Source organism: Physeter macrocephalus, chromosome 1 (assembly GCF_002837175.3).
Source record: "Physeter macrocephalus isolate SW-GA chromosome 1, ASM283717v5, whole genome shotgun sequence".
Taxonomy (NCBI): domain Eukaryota; kingdom Metazoa; phylum Chordata; class Mammalia; order Artiodactyla; family Physeteridae; genus Physeter; species Physeter macrocephalus.
In genome coordinates, this window is record NC_041214.2 from 69379714 (window position 1) to 69396497 (window position 16784).

Genomic DNA, 16784 nt, shown 5'->3' on the forward strand with positions numbered 1-16784 from the left:
ACTGATGAATATAGATGCAAAAATCCTCAACAAAATACTAGCAAACAGAATCCAACAACACATTAAAAGGATCATACACCATGATCAAGTGGGATTTATCCCAGGGATGCAAGGATTCTTCAATATACGCAAATTAATCAATGTGATACACCATATTAACAAATTGAAGAATAAAAGCCATATGATCATCTCAATAGATGCATTAAAAGCTTTTGACAAAATTCAACACCTATTTATGATAAAAACCCTCCACAATGTGGGCATAGAGGGAACCTACCTCAACGTAATAAGGGCCATATACGACAAACTCACAGCAAACATCATTCTCAATGGTGAAAAACTGAAAGCATTTCCCCTAAGATCAGGAACAAAACAAGGATGTCCACTCTCACCACTATTATTCAACATAGTTTTGGAGTCCTAGCCATGGCAATCAGAGAAGAAAAAGAAATGAAAGGAATACAATTTGGAAAAGAAGAAGTAAAAGTGTCACTGTTTTCAGATGACATGATACTACATAGAGAGAATCCAAAAGATGCCATCAGAAATCTACTAGAGCTAATCAATGAATCTGGTAGAGTTGCAGGATACAAAATTAATGCACAGAAATTTCTTGCATTCCTGACAATACTACCCAAAGCAATCTAAAGGTTCAATGTAATCCCTATGAAATTACCAATGGCATTGTTATAGAACTAGAACAAAAAATCTTGAAATTTGTATGGAGACACAAAAGACCCCAAATAGCCAAAGCAGTCCTGAGGGAAAAAAAGCATAGCTGGATTAATCAGACTCCCTGATTTCAGACTATACTACAAAGCTATAGTAATCAAGACAATATGGTACTGGTAAGAAAAAAGAAATACAGATCAATGGAAAAGGATAGAAAGCCCAGAGATAAACCCATGCACCTATGGTCAACTAATCTATGACAAAGGAGGCAAGGATATACAATGGAGAAAAGACAGTCTCTTCAATAAGTGTTGCTGTGAAAAGAGGAAAGCTACATGTAAAGAAATGAAATTAGAACACTCCCTAACACCATACACAAAAATAAACTCAAAATGGATTAGAGACCTACATGTAAGACCGGGCACTATAAAACTCTTAGAGGCAAACATAGGAAGAACACTCTTTGACATAAATCACAACAAGATCTTTTTTGATCCACCTCCTAGATTAATGGAAATAAAAACAAAAATAAACAAATGGGACCTAATGAAACTTAAAAGCTTTTGCAAGCAAAGGAAACTACAAACGTGACAAAAAGACAACCCTCAGAATGGGAGAAAATATTTATAAATGAATCAATGGACAAAGGATTAATCTCCAAAATACATAAACAGCTCATGGAGCTCAATATCAAAATAACAAACAACCCAATCCAAAAATGGGCAGAAGACCGAAGTAGACAGTTTTACAAAGAAGACATACAGATGGTCAAGAAGCACATGAAAAGCTGCTCATAATCATTAATTATTAGAGAAATGCAAATCAAAACTACAATGAGGTATCACCTCACACCAGTCAGAATGGGCATCATCAGAAAATCTACAAAAAACAAACGCTGGAGAGGTGTGGAGAAAAGGGAACCCTCTTGCCTGTTGGTGGGAATGTAAATTGATACAGCCATTATGGAGAACAGTATGGAGGTTCCTTAAAATACTAAAAATAGAATTACCATATGACCCAGCAATCTCACTACTGCAAAAATACCCAGAGAAAACCTTAATTCAAAGGACTCATGCACCTCAATGTTCATTGCAGTACTATTTACAATAGCCATGTCATGGAAACAACCTAAATACCCATCGACAGACAAATGGATAAAGAAGATGTGGCACATATATACAATGGAATATTACTCAGCCATAAAAAGGAACGAAATTGGGTCATTTGCAGAGTCGTGGATGGACCTAGAGACTGTCATACAGAGTGAAGTAAGTCAGAAAGTGAAAAACAAATGTATATTAACGCATATATTTGAAACTTAGAATAATGGTACAAATGAACCAGTTTGCAGGGCAGAAATTGAAACACAGATGTAGAGAACAAACGAATGGACACTAACAGGGGAGTGTGGCGCAGTGGCGATGGTGGTGGGATGAACTGGAAGATTGGGATTGACATATATACACTAATATGTATAAAATGGATAACTAACAATAACCTGCTGTATAAAAACATAAATAAAATAAAATTTAAAAATTAAAAGATAAAAGACCATTATACAGCCTTATTTTCTGGTGACAGTCAAATACAATTAAATATAACTTTTGAACCACTGGAAATTAAGCACTTCATCACAAATAATTTGGATCGAAATAGAAATAAAAATGATTATAATCCTTTTGAAAGCAATAAATATTGTCATATATCATACAATGTTTGTGGGTCACAGTGAAATCTGTACTCATAGGAAAATGTTACATGTAAGTGCTTTCACTTACATGTGAAAGTATGAATAATAAGAAGTATGAATAATAAGATAATAATAATAAGATAGTAAGATAATAAGTATGAATAAAAATAAAAGAAGTATTCCACTTAATTTTAAATAAATAAACCTAATAGAAAAGGAACAAAAATAACACATAGCTGAAACTAATAAAGTAGGAAAGACAAAAACATACAAATATTGATTAATATAATTTTTTTGAAAAGATAAAGCCAATACATAAACCACAAATGATCTCAAGGAAAAATACAGGGAAGAGAAACAATACAGATTAGGCATACAAGTGAAGATATACCATAAACTACAGTGGAAATACTGTGCTTAACTCTTCAGACACAAATCTGAAAGCCTAAAGAAAATGGGTAGTTTTCTAGCTAAATTTAAATTACTAAAATAAACTGAAGAAGATGTAAAAAACTTGAAAAGACCTTAAAGAATGAGAAGTAGGGCTTCCCTGTTGGCACAGTAGTTGAGAATCTGCCTGCAAATGCAGGGGACACAGGTTCGAGCCCCGGTCTGGGAAGATCCCACATGCCACGGAGCAACTAGGCCCATGAGCCACATCTATTGAGCCTGTGCATCTAGAGCTTGCGCTCTGCAACAAGAGAGGCCTCAACAGTGAGAGGCCCGTGCCCCTGCTTGCTGCAACTAGAGAAAGCCCTTGCACAGAAATGAAGACCCAACACAGCCAAAAAAATAAATAAATAAATAGTGTTCCCTTAAAAAAAAAAAAAAAAAAAAAGAATAAGAAGTTGACTAAAAATCAACCTTAAAACCAGCCAGGGTACCTGACAGTTTCACAACTGAATTCTATCTCATATTTAATGGATTTGTAGACCTTCAAATACTATTTAAGCTATATTTAACAATAGAAAAGATGGAAATCTCCTAATTAATTTTAATGTTATAAGGCTAAAAAAGAGGATCATAAAATTATAATCTCACATATATATACATACATATATATGTAGAGAGATAATATAATTCTTAAGTATGATTTTTGCAAATAGAAACCCCCAAAACCTTTAACATAAAAATAACAGAATATTGTAATATGGATTAGTTAATAATATTAAAAAGCCAGTATATTTGTTTTGTGCTTATAATAACCTCTAGGAATGGAATTTGGAAAAGAAAGTATTTTAATCAAAAGAGTGAATAAAATAATAATTAGTAACATATTAAAGTTATAAGGCAATCTTACAAATTGAACACATTATCAACAGCAACATTTACAATAAAGCAATCTACAAATACTCGAAAGACATAGGGAAATAAATATTACCAGACATCCAAAAGGAGTTTTTGAGTATAGATGAACAATAAATTCAGTACAGACTATCATAGCAGATCCCATAAAAAAGCGATAGTACTTTGAGTTCACATAATTCTTGTTTTTGGTGTAAGAAAGCAATGTGTCTGTTCTGGCATTGAATTTAGGTGGGAATTTACTGAATGAGTGCATGTTTTAGAATTATTAAAAAACATAATATATGGTATTGTTGACATGTCTTTGAAAAGGTAGAAAAGTTTTCAAAATGGTAGTTTGCATATCTATTTGAAACTCTGATGGTTAAGTTTGTTTCTTCTTTTTAGATCACATGGGGCTCATGTGGTATAGCTTGCCATTAAAATGACCATATAAAGTTTTTTGTTTGTTTGCTTTTGTTTTTGTTTCAATTAAGAACATATTCCTTTAAACCATCAAAAAATTCAAAGTGGCTTTAAATGTTTAAAACTTAAAAACAATTTTGGCTCTTATATTTACAGTGATATTTATACCAACTGTTTTAGAAATAGAAATTTTCTATTGATGTGGAAGAAATCTAATTAAACATGAGTGTGTTTGCTTCTTAATGTAGGTTCATAAATTCCTAAATTGTTACCCAATTTTGGTTTGTTATGAGTATATTTTCTATTCTGAAAAATCAGATGGCTTTAGATGAGTTTTAAAGTTCTTTCCTTTGTATTTTGTAATTTGTTAAATTTATTTTTACTTCTAATTATTTTTTAATATCCAATATCATGGTTTACTATCTGAATTCTTATATGTGATCACTAAAATATGCACCACTAAATACTTTATTAATATTTTAACTTCAGACCTATTTTCTATTTGACAAAATAAAACAAAACCTTTTCAAAGTTTGATTTTTTTAATTCGGTAACAGACTTAAAACTTGCCTTTCTTTTTCCCTGGCAGTTATTGACCTTTCTTGCAAGAGATTATTAGCTAAAGGTCATCGCCTTTTTATTTTGTTACCTTAAAGCTAAAGAATTTATTATCTCATCCTTAATACTGTGGCAGATCATTTTCTTCATGGGCTGTGTAGAACATAAATAATGCAAGATTTAAAATCTTAGAATTCCTTTATCAGCAGATAGCAAAGTACTTTAAAAAATCCTTTTCTGGATGAGTTAATGCTTTTATGCTGAATCCACTCAAGGATTTGTGAACTGTTTATGCATGGGAGACAAACCACTGATACTGGGCAGGTCTGAGGGTAGACAGGTTACCACAGATTGAATCCACTCTCCATAAATTTCACAAGAAAAGAGAATTGATGGAAATAAATTATAGTTTTTAAGATTATAATTTGGATGAACTTACCTTCTTTTATTTCCATTACTGGATTTCTGGCATGCCTGGGATAACAGGAAAGACAGAAATTAAAAAATGGAAATGGAACTATGCAGTAAGAATGGAAAAAAAACCCTGCATAAATGTGATGGCCAGTAGAAATATTTTTGCAGTTGGAAGCAGAATGGCCACATTTACTTTCCTTAGTAGAGTTTAAATAAAATAGAGACAGGAAGGTCCTGACTGACAGAAGTGTAACACATTTCTCAAATGTTACAACTTCTATTACCACCCAGAGGAGGAGAAATAAAAGTCAGTGTTACACTTTTCCAAAATGCATGTACTGGAATACTGCCAAATAATTATGTGGCAAATTTTGACCTACTTCAAGATGCTTATCAACAGAGGGTTTAAAAGATCAGCAGTTCTGCCTCTGGAAATTCAGAGGCCTAATTAAACTTATTTATATATTTTAAAAATCATTTTTATTTTTAAAGCACTTTTGAAAAACGGGCTTATGCACTTGATTCCTAAGCCTTCCTAATTGTGACAGATGTTAAACTGCTATATCCAGAAAAAAAAACAAAAAAAATCTTCAATTGACCTGCATCATTTTCTGCATTAAATGTTTGAATGTCAAAATAATTCCATTAGCTGGTATTGGATAATAATAATAATAAGAGGAAAACAAATTCAGTGTAAAATAGTATAAATTAAATTTCCTACGTATACAGCATAATGATTATAGGTATTCAAATACAAATAAACATGTTTAATTAAAAAAATGTTAAGAAACTTTTTTTTGGCCTCACTTATCTTTATTTCATTTCTTTCTATGGTTCCAACTTATAATGCAATAAAGAGAATTGCTGACATATAGTCCCAAAATCTTCAACAAATGTTAAAAACAAGCAAACAGGGCTTCTCTGGTGGCGCAGTGGTTGGGAGTCCGCCTGCCGATGCAGGGCACACGGGTTCGTGCCCCGGTCCAGGAAGATCCCATATGCCCCGGAGCGGCTGGGCCCGTGAGCCATGGCCGCTGAGCCTGCGCGTCCGGAGCCTGTGCTCCTCAACGGGAGAGGCCACAACAGTGAGAGGCCCGCGTACCACAAAAAAAAAAAAAAAAAAAAAAAACAAGCAAACAAAAAACCTTTCTGGTGAACTATGGAAGAAAAAAATTCAGCTAACAAAATACACTGTGTTATGCAATATTTTTACCCTTTGGTCCTTTTCTAAAGCTTTTAAGAACATAGAGAAAATGAAGTCACCCAAGCTCCAACTGAAATAAGGAATAACTCATGTTATTCCAGTCTAACTAATTTAACATTCTCATCTAAAAATAAAATAAAGTATAACAAATATAATTTATCTCTCCATACCTATTATTACCCGCAACAAAATTTTTAAGTAGTTCTACATTTTCTACTACAAAGTGTCAGATATGGTATTTTGAATAATTTAATACAAGAAAATTAAATTGATATTATGGGGACAATCGTTGGCAATTTATTGAAAGCATTTTAATATAACAAAATATATAGCAAATAATTATTTATCACAGTGTAGGACGATAGGGCCTGGTAAATACATACGGCAGGTGTTGGGTTAAAGAAACAGTCCAATAGTGACAGACAAAGAAATATTTGTAACAAAAGTCATAATTAATAGTAGATAAAGATACAAATAACGTCCCAAAAGGATTTCTGAGAAAGACATAATTTGATGGACACGGGCAGGGATATATATAAATAGTTTTGTGAATATTGATTAGTTGGGTATTTTTAATATGTGGGTGAAGGAGTAGTATGCTATGGGACAAAAATGATGGACCCGAATATGAGTTTGATGGTTTCTCAGATAAAATAAATGTGCATTTTTATTTATTTAAACATGGAGATACTATTTTACTGGTATGATATCTCCACCAGGACCATTAAAACTTACTGTGTCAAACTTCGTTTCACACATTACTGACAAAACAGGACATAACCCTTCTGCTCTAAAGGAAATACATACTGAGAGTTGTTTTTAAAAAAAGGAAGAAGGAAAAACCTGATATTTCATGTAAATATAGTCTTAAGCATTTTGAAGAAACAGATCATTGACTTGGTGCAAAAGCTTTTCCAGCCTATCATGTAAATACAGATTTAACGACTTTGTAAATTTCAGGTCAATGGTCCAATAGACCAAAAAAAGTCTTGGAGTTGTTATACTGTATCCTGTAAATGCATATTTAGGGAATTAAAAAAATGCAGATTATTGACTTGATTTTTGATGCAAAGTAGCCATTACAGTTTATCAGGTAATTAAATATCCTATCATAAGAAGTACATTTATAGATGCAGTCATAATTTATGAACAGAATTAAATGTAACATTACTTTCAAAACCATTTGGTTAATTTTGATATTCTTTTTTGGTACCTTTTCTTCTCCTCTTCCCCCTTATATATGTTTCCTTAGGTGTAGGGCAGGGAGTTTTTCCTCAAACCTTTTAGTGTCTCTGGTTAGGTCTGAATATTAAATTGACAAAGACAGGAGAAAAGCATACAAATTTATTTAATGTAAGTTTTACATGACACAGGAAGATTAAAAACAGAACTTACCATAGAATTGTTGTATTAAATGAGTCAACATTCTTAAAGCTCTTTTTTTTTTTTTTTTTTTTTTTGGTGGTATGCGGGCCTCCCTCTGTTGTGGCCTCTCCCGTTGCGGAGCACAGGCTCCGGACGCGCAGGCTCAGCGGCCATGGCTCACGGGCCCAGCCGCTCCGCGGCACGTGGGATCCTCCCATACCGGGGCGCGAACCCGGTTCCCCTGCATCGGCAGGCGGACGCGCAACCACTGTGCCACCAGGGAAGCCCTCTTCCTTACTTTTGAAGGATAATTTTGCAGGGTACAGAATTCTAGGTTGGTGGGTTTTATTTCTCTCCACATTTTAAATATTTTACTCCACTCTCTCCATGCTTGCATAGTTTCTGAAGAGAAGTTGGATGCAATTCTTATCTTTGTTCCTCTGTAGGTAAGACTTTTTTTTCCCCACTCTGGCTACTTTTAGGATATTTATCTTTGATTTTCTATAGTTTGAAAAAGATATGCCAAGTTGTAAAGTTTTTGGCATTTGTCCTGCTTGGCATTCTCTGAGTTTCCTGGATCTGTGGATTGGTGTCATTAATTTGGGAAAATTATCAGTCACTATTGTTTCACATATTTCTTCTGCTCCTTCCTCTCTTTCTTCTCCCCTGGTAGTTCCATTATGTGCATGTTATACCTTTTATAGTTGTCCCACATTTCTTGGACATACTCTTCTGGGGTTTTCTTTCTTTTTTTTTTTTTCTGTTTACTTCTCAGTCTTGGAGGTTTCTATTGAGGTATTCTCAAGTTCATAGACTCTTTCCTCAGGTTGTATCAGTCTATTGAGAAGCCATTAAAGTCATTGTTCATATCTGTTACAGTGTTTTTGATCTGTAGTATTATTTTTGGTTCTTAGAATTTCCATCTTTTTGCTTACATTATCCATCTGTTCTTGCATGTTGTCTGCTTTATCCATTAGAGTCCTGAGCATATTAATCATTGTGTTTTTTTTTTCTAATTCCTGGTCTGATACTTATACCATCCCTGTCATATTTGAATCTGATGCTGATGCTTCCTTTGTCTCTTTGAACTGTGTGTCTTTTGCTTTTTAGTATGTCTTATGATTTTTTCTTGATAGGCAGGCATGGTTTACTAGGTAAAAGGAAATGTAAATAGACCTTTAGTATTATGGTGGTAATATGTAGTGAAGTGGAAGCATTCTATAGTTCTATGATTAGGTCTCAGGTCTCTTAGTGAGCCTGTGCCTTTAGACTGTGAACTTCACATTTGCTTCTCAGTCCTCTCCTCCCCAACCCACCCTCCACCCCCCCTGCTCAAGTGGGACAGGATGGCTAGAGTATGCAGGAATGGAGTATTTCTCTTCTTCCATGTGGAAGGCTAAAACTATCTGGAGTTTGGTATTTCAATTCCCTCTGGTCAGTGAGGCTCTGATAAAACCCCAGCAGGTTAGGCTCTGGCTAAATAGTTTTCCCTGAGGGCAGACATTGTTAAGAAGTACAGAATGCTCTGGAGTGTTTCAAAATAATTCCTTTTCTTCTCCCCATGCCAAAAGCATGAGGAGATTTTTATCTGATATCCACCATGAGAATCTAGTAGGTTCCAAAACTCACAAAAGTGGTTGGCTTCCCAGTGACTGGGTCTCTCTGAAGACTTTAACTTTCAGAGTTGTACACAGTGAGCCTCCAGCAATTCATCAAATACAGTTCAGGTTTCCTTACCTCAGCACTGTCTCCCAGGGAGGTTTCACCTCATGGGTTTTTTCTTCAGTAAGTTGTGATTCTCTGTATTTGCCTGTCAGTCTCTCCAATTTGGGGGCAGTTCTTTGTCTCCGACCTAACTTTCTTACACATCTAACATGAGTTGTTGATTTTTCAGTTTGTTCAGATTTTACTTGTTAGGATAGAGTGGTGACTTCTAAGCTTCTTACATGCCAAACTTTGTTATTTCTTTTTGAAGTAAACAAATCATTTGAAGCGAAAAAGATGTTAAATCTCATTTCTCCTCTATTTTTATATTCCCATGGTACATTCTAATGAAAAGGAGACAAACCTCTTAAAAATTTTTTTCTTGCACTTCAATATTCATTTTCTTCTCAATAGCCATTCATAGAAGCCAGTTTGATCAGCAGAAAATGTTGTAGATGACAAATAAAAATGGTTAGACATATTTTCTTCATTATTTCCTTACTGATTCCACCCCCTTTCCTTTTCCTCATGATGAATGATTACCAGAGAAGCAAGTTGTTCACTCATGTTTAAATATCCTTCCTGTGCTGTCCAGCAGATATTAAGAAATTTTGACTTTGCTGATGTTGTTTGTTTATTTCATGATTACTCTAATATTTTCCATCCAGAAGTATAAACTTTTTTTATTTTAGGAGTTTTGAAGAGATCACTCATAAAAAGAGTACCTTGCCACTTAGATAAAATGAGAAATTTAGAAATCTGAATTTATAGCATATATTTATTCTCCTTCAGATTGAATCTTTCAGAAGAAAGCCTATCCTCTCACTAACAGCTGTTGATGCTCTCATAAGCAGAGGAAATAAAAACATATAATCATATTGTATTGAAAAATAAATTTCTGTGTTATCCAGGTTATCTTACAATTTCAAAGTCCTCTCCTTTCGTCAATTTGACTGATATTTTACAAACATGGGCTTTTTAAAAAATGAAATTGAATTGTATTTCTCCCTTCAGTGTTTTTTTTCTCTTTATCCAAAAGTTAAAAGGAAATCCAGACTTTCTCTTTCCCGTTAAAATACATAGTTTTTTCCTCTAACAGTAATTAAGTTGGTGGTGTACTTACTTGATGGTGCTACAAAATTCTGTGCACATTTTCTTGTTTTTACATGGGTGATAGGCAGCAAGATAATAAAAATCTTCCCAGCCCATGTCTGTATTTTCAGGGATAGGACATGAACTGATGTTATGTGGCCAAAGAACCAACTCATCTTTCACCTCAATCCTATTTTTTTCCCCTTTCAATACCAGCTTCTCTTTTACATAAAACTCTATATATTTCTTGGATTATTTCTAAGACTCCTTATTCAGGATTTTAAATACTTTAATTGAGTTATCTAGGCTTATGCTTTATAACATTTTCCTGAGAATTTTTTTCTGCATTTTGAGCAACAAGAACAAAACAGGGCACTGGCATATAAGCTTCCATCAATAATAAGCGTGGTTGGAAAAAATCCTAGACTTTATTTGTTGCCATTAATGCTATGATGCAGACCATTACAACATGTCTACCAATATGGTCATGTAAATTTTCATCTTTAATGACTCTGTTGCTACAGATTGATGAATACTCCACAGTAAAAAGTTTATTTGCTTTATAACAAAATTATAACCAGGCAGGATAAGAGCCTCTAGGGCAATACTTGCTTCATGGTAGGGGGCATCTGCATCTCAAATTGCTCTGCATCTGGCCTCTAAATCATTTGTACAGGAGATGGTACTGCCAGCCAAGAAAGCAGGAAAAGCAAGGCCTATTTATCAATATACAGAGCACAGTATATTTGGTGTATCTATAATTTATTCCTATTTTTCAAACAGAAAACTAAGGGAAACTAAGCCAGGCTTGATAGTTTAAAAATGGAATGAAATTTATACATCGGGAACTGTGCTAGAAAAGTCAATGTGCTATTGTTACCACAAGTAACAATTACTGTCTTAAAATTTTTCTAGACCAAGGTAGTATCATAGCAAACACGTATAGAAATAAGAGATAACCCATACTTTGCCTATCCTATGCTATGTATTCAGTTATTTGCTTTAGGTTAGATATTACGTTTTATTCTCATTCCAAATGTATAACATAGATTGCTCACAGGATTGCTCTAATTTATAGGTTAGGTAACTGAGGCTCCAAGAAGTAAATAAATTTGCTCAAATTCATAGTTAGCATGCAGCCACTGTGGAAATTGAACTTTTTTTTTTCTGTTACCTAAATCTATTTTCTTAATGACTTGGGTATTTACTTATATTTCTGGGTATGTATACATTTTATATCTATTACAACATCTGAAATAGTTCTCAGGAATAGTAAGCAAATAAATATATAACAAAGTCAGCTCTAATTTGAGGTTCTGGAGTTGTTTGCTGCTATTCGAGGATGAGTGGCTGTTCCAGAATCAGGGCAAGGTATACTATTGGCCAACATGCTCGTGCATTTGCAGGAGCCAAAGAAAGACAGAATTGGCCAAGTTGTCTTCAAGGCAGTGTTCCCAAGCATGCAGGGACCTGCCACTTTTCTCCTACGTATCAGCCTGTTTCACTTTCTACATAGCTTTCATTACGATGTGAAATTATTGTGTGTATTGAATGAAATTTTGCCCTCCCTTTGCCTCCTCTTACGCTAAAGTAAGCACCTCGAGAGTATGGTCCTTGTGATGTTGTTTTCAGCCAAATCATCAGAGTTTAGAACAGTGATGGAATACATGTGCAGAGTGAATGGATGAAAGAAACATTTCTTGGAGGAGTTGTAAAGAACTGTGTATATGGAAGTGAAGAGCAGTAAGGAATCATTTCCAAGTAGCTATTGGCTTTATGCTAACTTTTTCTTACTGTCTGAGAAACTCTCTGATATAAAGTGTTATAAATGGAAATTGGAAATACTACTTGGAAAGAAAAAGTTAGAGACATTGTTAAACAATTACTTAGGATCAGTTTAGTCAGAGAGGATGGAGAAATAATCCTAGGAGAAAACTTTTGATAAAAAATAAGATACTCAATGAGTGGAAGAAAACCAAAGTGTCAAAATATTGACAAAGGAAAAAATTCTTAACAGAGTTTTTTTCTCTCTTAATCACCTGAGCTCTATGGCATCTGAAGGTGTAACAAAAGTAAATTTGGCTTTTCCAAATACATAATATTCAATACTGGACATAACAATGCAAAAATTTGGAAAATTTGCCAGGTTTGAAGGATACTTGTAAGAAGAGATCAAATATAAAGATTGGCGATTACCTTTCAAAGGGCAACAGAGTCATGGCTAATCAGTTGATCAAGTGCTAGGCTATCTTCTTGGAACCTGTGAGTAAACTGTGAGAGAGATTTCTCCCACAACTAGGAACAAAAATCTCATTAACCTTTTAGCCAGTTGATCTGACACACACAAGATTAATACTGGAGTTAAGAAAAAGAAACAAAACAATAATGACAAACCTTGAGTCTGTCACTGCTGCTTTTTAAGTATTATGTAGGGAACTGAAGGGCATGGAATCCAGTTGGTGTTTTCATTCTTCATTTTCATCTTTTTTCCCCATTTGAAGGTCATACCTTTGGAAGAGAAAAGAAAACATGAAAAATGAACAGCTGGTTGCATCCGTGGCATCAAAGAACAGGATTTGGTTTTTTGGACCATGATTATGCTAACAAAATCACTAGCTCCTGCAGTGCAAAGTACATCTCACGGATCCGTAGAGGATATATTTTTCAGGACATTCACTGGCAAATCAAGAAGATTCTTAAATCTCGAAAAGGACAGCAAATGGCTGAGGAAAGGTCAATAAATAATATGATGTGTATCAATTAAAATACAGAGAAGAAAAACAGTGGTGTGGATATTTACTATTTCTAAGGAAAAATTAGTGTGTTTAGAATGCAACTAAATGCCTTTATACTTCTAAATAACAATACTGAGATTAAGTATAATGAGATAAATATGAAATCTTAACATAAAGAAGGCAAATGTGGGACAGGGTATAGATTTAAATTGCTGTAACAAAAGCTATACCATGCTCAGGAGTAACAATCTGACTAAAAAATGGGAGTAGAATTTTATGTCAAGTTTATAAATAATTATTTGTAAATTTACTTAAAAGGAAAAAAAAACCACTTGGTTAGAGAAGAAAGAGATATCACAAGGCATTTTATTTTGGAAATATACTTCTGCCTAACCAATCACAATGATTTCTTACTAAAGATTACAAAACAGGGAAAGCGACAAGGGTCTTAGTAATATAGTTTTTGTAGGAATTCTATTTTAAGAAAGCCTGATATATGATAAATTCCTGAGTTATTTTGCCTTGATAATAATTTTCTCTTTCAAATATTTTAGAAAGAAACTAGAGGATCTTTTTATGTTGATGTTATACTACCTCATGGGACTTCCCTGGTGGCACAGTGGTTAAGAATCTGCCTGTCAATGCAGATTGGGTTAGGGTTAAGGTTAGGGTATAGGTTAGGGTTAGGGTACAGTTTAGTGTATGGCTACGGGTTAGTCTTAGGGTACGTGTTAGGGTACGGGTTAGTGTTAGGGTACAGGTTAGTGTTAGGGTACAGGATAGGGTAAGGGTTAGGATTAGTGTACGGGTACAGTTTAGGGTACAGGTTAGGGTACGGCTATGGGTTAGGGTTAGCGTACGGGTTAGGATATGGGTTAGTGTTAGGGTATGGGTTAGGATTAGGGTACGGTTTAGGGTACGGTTTAGGGTTAAGTTTAGGGTTAGGGTTAGGTTTAGGATATAGTTTAGGGTATGGCTACGGGTTAGGGTTACTCTATGGGTTAGGGAACGGGTTAGTGTTAGGGTATGTGTTAGGATTAGGGTATGGGTTAGGGTATAGGTTAGGGTTAGGGTTAGGGCACGGGTTAGGATTAGAGTATAGTTTAGGGTATGGCTACGGATTAGGGTTTGTGTACAGGTTAGGGAACGGGTTAGTGTTAGGACATGGGTTACGATTAGGGTACGGGTTAGGGTACTGTTTAGGTTACAGGTTAGGGTTATGGTACAATTTAGGGTACAGGTTAGGGTACAGCTATGGGTTAGGGTTAGGGTACGGGTTAGGGTACCGTTTAGGGTACAGGTTAGAGTTAGGGTACGGTTTAGGGTACAGGTTAGGGTACGGCTACAGATTAGGGTTAGGGTACGGGTTAGGGTTAGCAAACGGGTAAGGTTTAGGGTACGGGGTAGGGTTAGGTTTAGGGTACACTTTAGGGTTAGGGTATTTATTAAACCTCTCCCACCCTCCAGATATCACTTAGCATGTAAAGGAATATTATTTGGGGTCCAGCCATGGAGAAGACTTTAGACACTAGGATAAGACAAAGAACACACACATTATAAATAAATCACATTAGGATTTTGTTTTTAACCTGTACATTAAAACACTAGTGCTTAGGAAATCTAATGGAGGCAGAAGCAGTAAAGGGTACTTTTCTGGCAATAACATCACAGATTTTCTGTAGAATACACAGATTTTGACTGGTTAGAAAGTCAAGGAGTCATACTTTTGTTCTGAAGATATAAACCCTCTTCTAAATTGAGCTGTTATTGGAAGTTAGAAATTTTATCTTGCTGTTGTATTGCTTTGTGTATTCAGGATTATTCTGCTTTCATGTCCCTTGTTAAACCTTTGATTTGGGGAAGAGTGTCATTACTGGAAATGAGTTTACAGAATTTTTCTCAAAAACAGAAGGAAATGGTTCTCCCCTAAATATTAAGAAATAATCTCTATACTGGTGTACTAACAGAATTATGATTCAGGGATAATAATTCTATGAAATGTAATTAAACACACAATATATATTTTTTTATTTTAAATTTCCATTGTTACTTTCTAAAATTACTTTTCTAATTCAAGTTCTATGTAACAAGTGAAATTTAAAAAGATTAAAGGAAAAGATAATATTTTACCACTTGCCATCCTGTAAGACTGCAGGTGACACAGGTTTGAGCCCTGGTTCAGGAAGATCCCGCATGCTGTGGAGCAACTTAGCCTGTGTGCTACAACTACTGAGCCTGTGCTCTAGAGCCCACAAACCACAACTACTGAGCCCACGAGCCACAACTACTGAAGCCCATGCACCTAGAGCCCGTGCTCCGCAACAAGAGAAACCACCGCAATGAGAAGTCCACGCACCACAATGAAGAGTAGCCCCCACTCGCCGCAACTAGAGAAAGCCCACACACAGCAACAAAGACCCAATGCAGCCAAAAAATAAATTAATTAATTTAAAAAAATACTACCTCACATGGGGAAAGAAGTGGAGAAAGAAATGTTGTAAATGATAACATTTTAAAATAACTTTTTAAAAAAAGTTCGTTATGCCTTCTAAAAGTCTATAATTGCCAAGGAACAGAATGTGCCCGACACTATAACTAAGGATTTAGGAGCATAAAAAATGGCTTAGGGAAAGAGAAAAAGGTATGATCCTGTAACCTAAATTTGTAGAGCAGTGGTTCTTACCCAGGGGCAACTTTTGCCACCTATGTAACATTTGCCTGCATCTGAAGACATTTTAGGTTGTCACAACTTTGGAATACTACTAGCATCTAGTGGGTAGAGGCCAGGGATACTGCTCAGTATCTTACAGTAGTGCAGAGCATCCTACAATCCCCTTGCTTCAACAATTATCCAACACAAAATATCAATATAATTAAAGTTGGGAAATCCCACTCTAGGTAATAATATAGCTCCATGAATACATTAGATTACAAAGAAATAAATCACAAATTACTACAATGAGAAAAAAGAGAAAACATCAAAACAAACTATCATGGCTATACTTGAAACTCCCTGTTGAAGTTGGAAAGCAATGTTTATACTTTAAAGAATGCCAGACTTGGATTCGGCAGGTCTGGTATCTAGTTCTGTTTCAGCTACATTCTTTTATAATATTGAGGTGAAAGCAACTCTAGTAGTTATGAGTTGGAGTTACTGAAAAACACAGGAGGATGCACACCCTAAATCTGACAACTACTAGCTGATAACCATTACAGGTGCCTTTCATGAGCTTCATTATGTGTTTTTTTAGCCAGAGAATGGGGATGAAAATATTGTCTACCTCATAGTATTTTTTTTGTGTGGATATTAGGTGCAATAACCAAATTAAAGCACTTAGTAAAATGCTTGTAATAGTGTGGGGCAAATAGCACTTTTTATTTATTAGTATTTTCACCTATAAGTTAAGAATACTTGCTAGGATGATCTCCAAGATAAAATTTAAGATCTGAAATTTCTTTTTAGTTAATAGACCCTATGAAAAAAATCAATAACTAAAACTGAACAAGAAACAAAATATACAAAAGTGATCTATTTAAAAGATCCTATTTAAAATAGTGGCATAAGCCATGAAAGGATGCTTAACATCACTAATCATTAGAGAAATGCAAATCAAAACTACAGTGAGGTATCACCTCACAT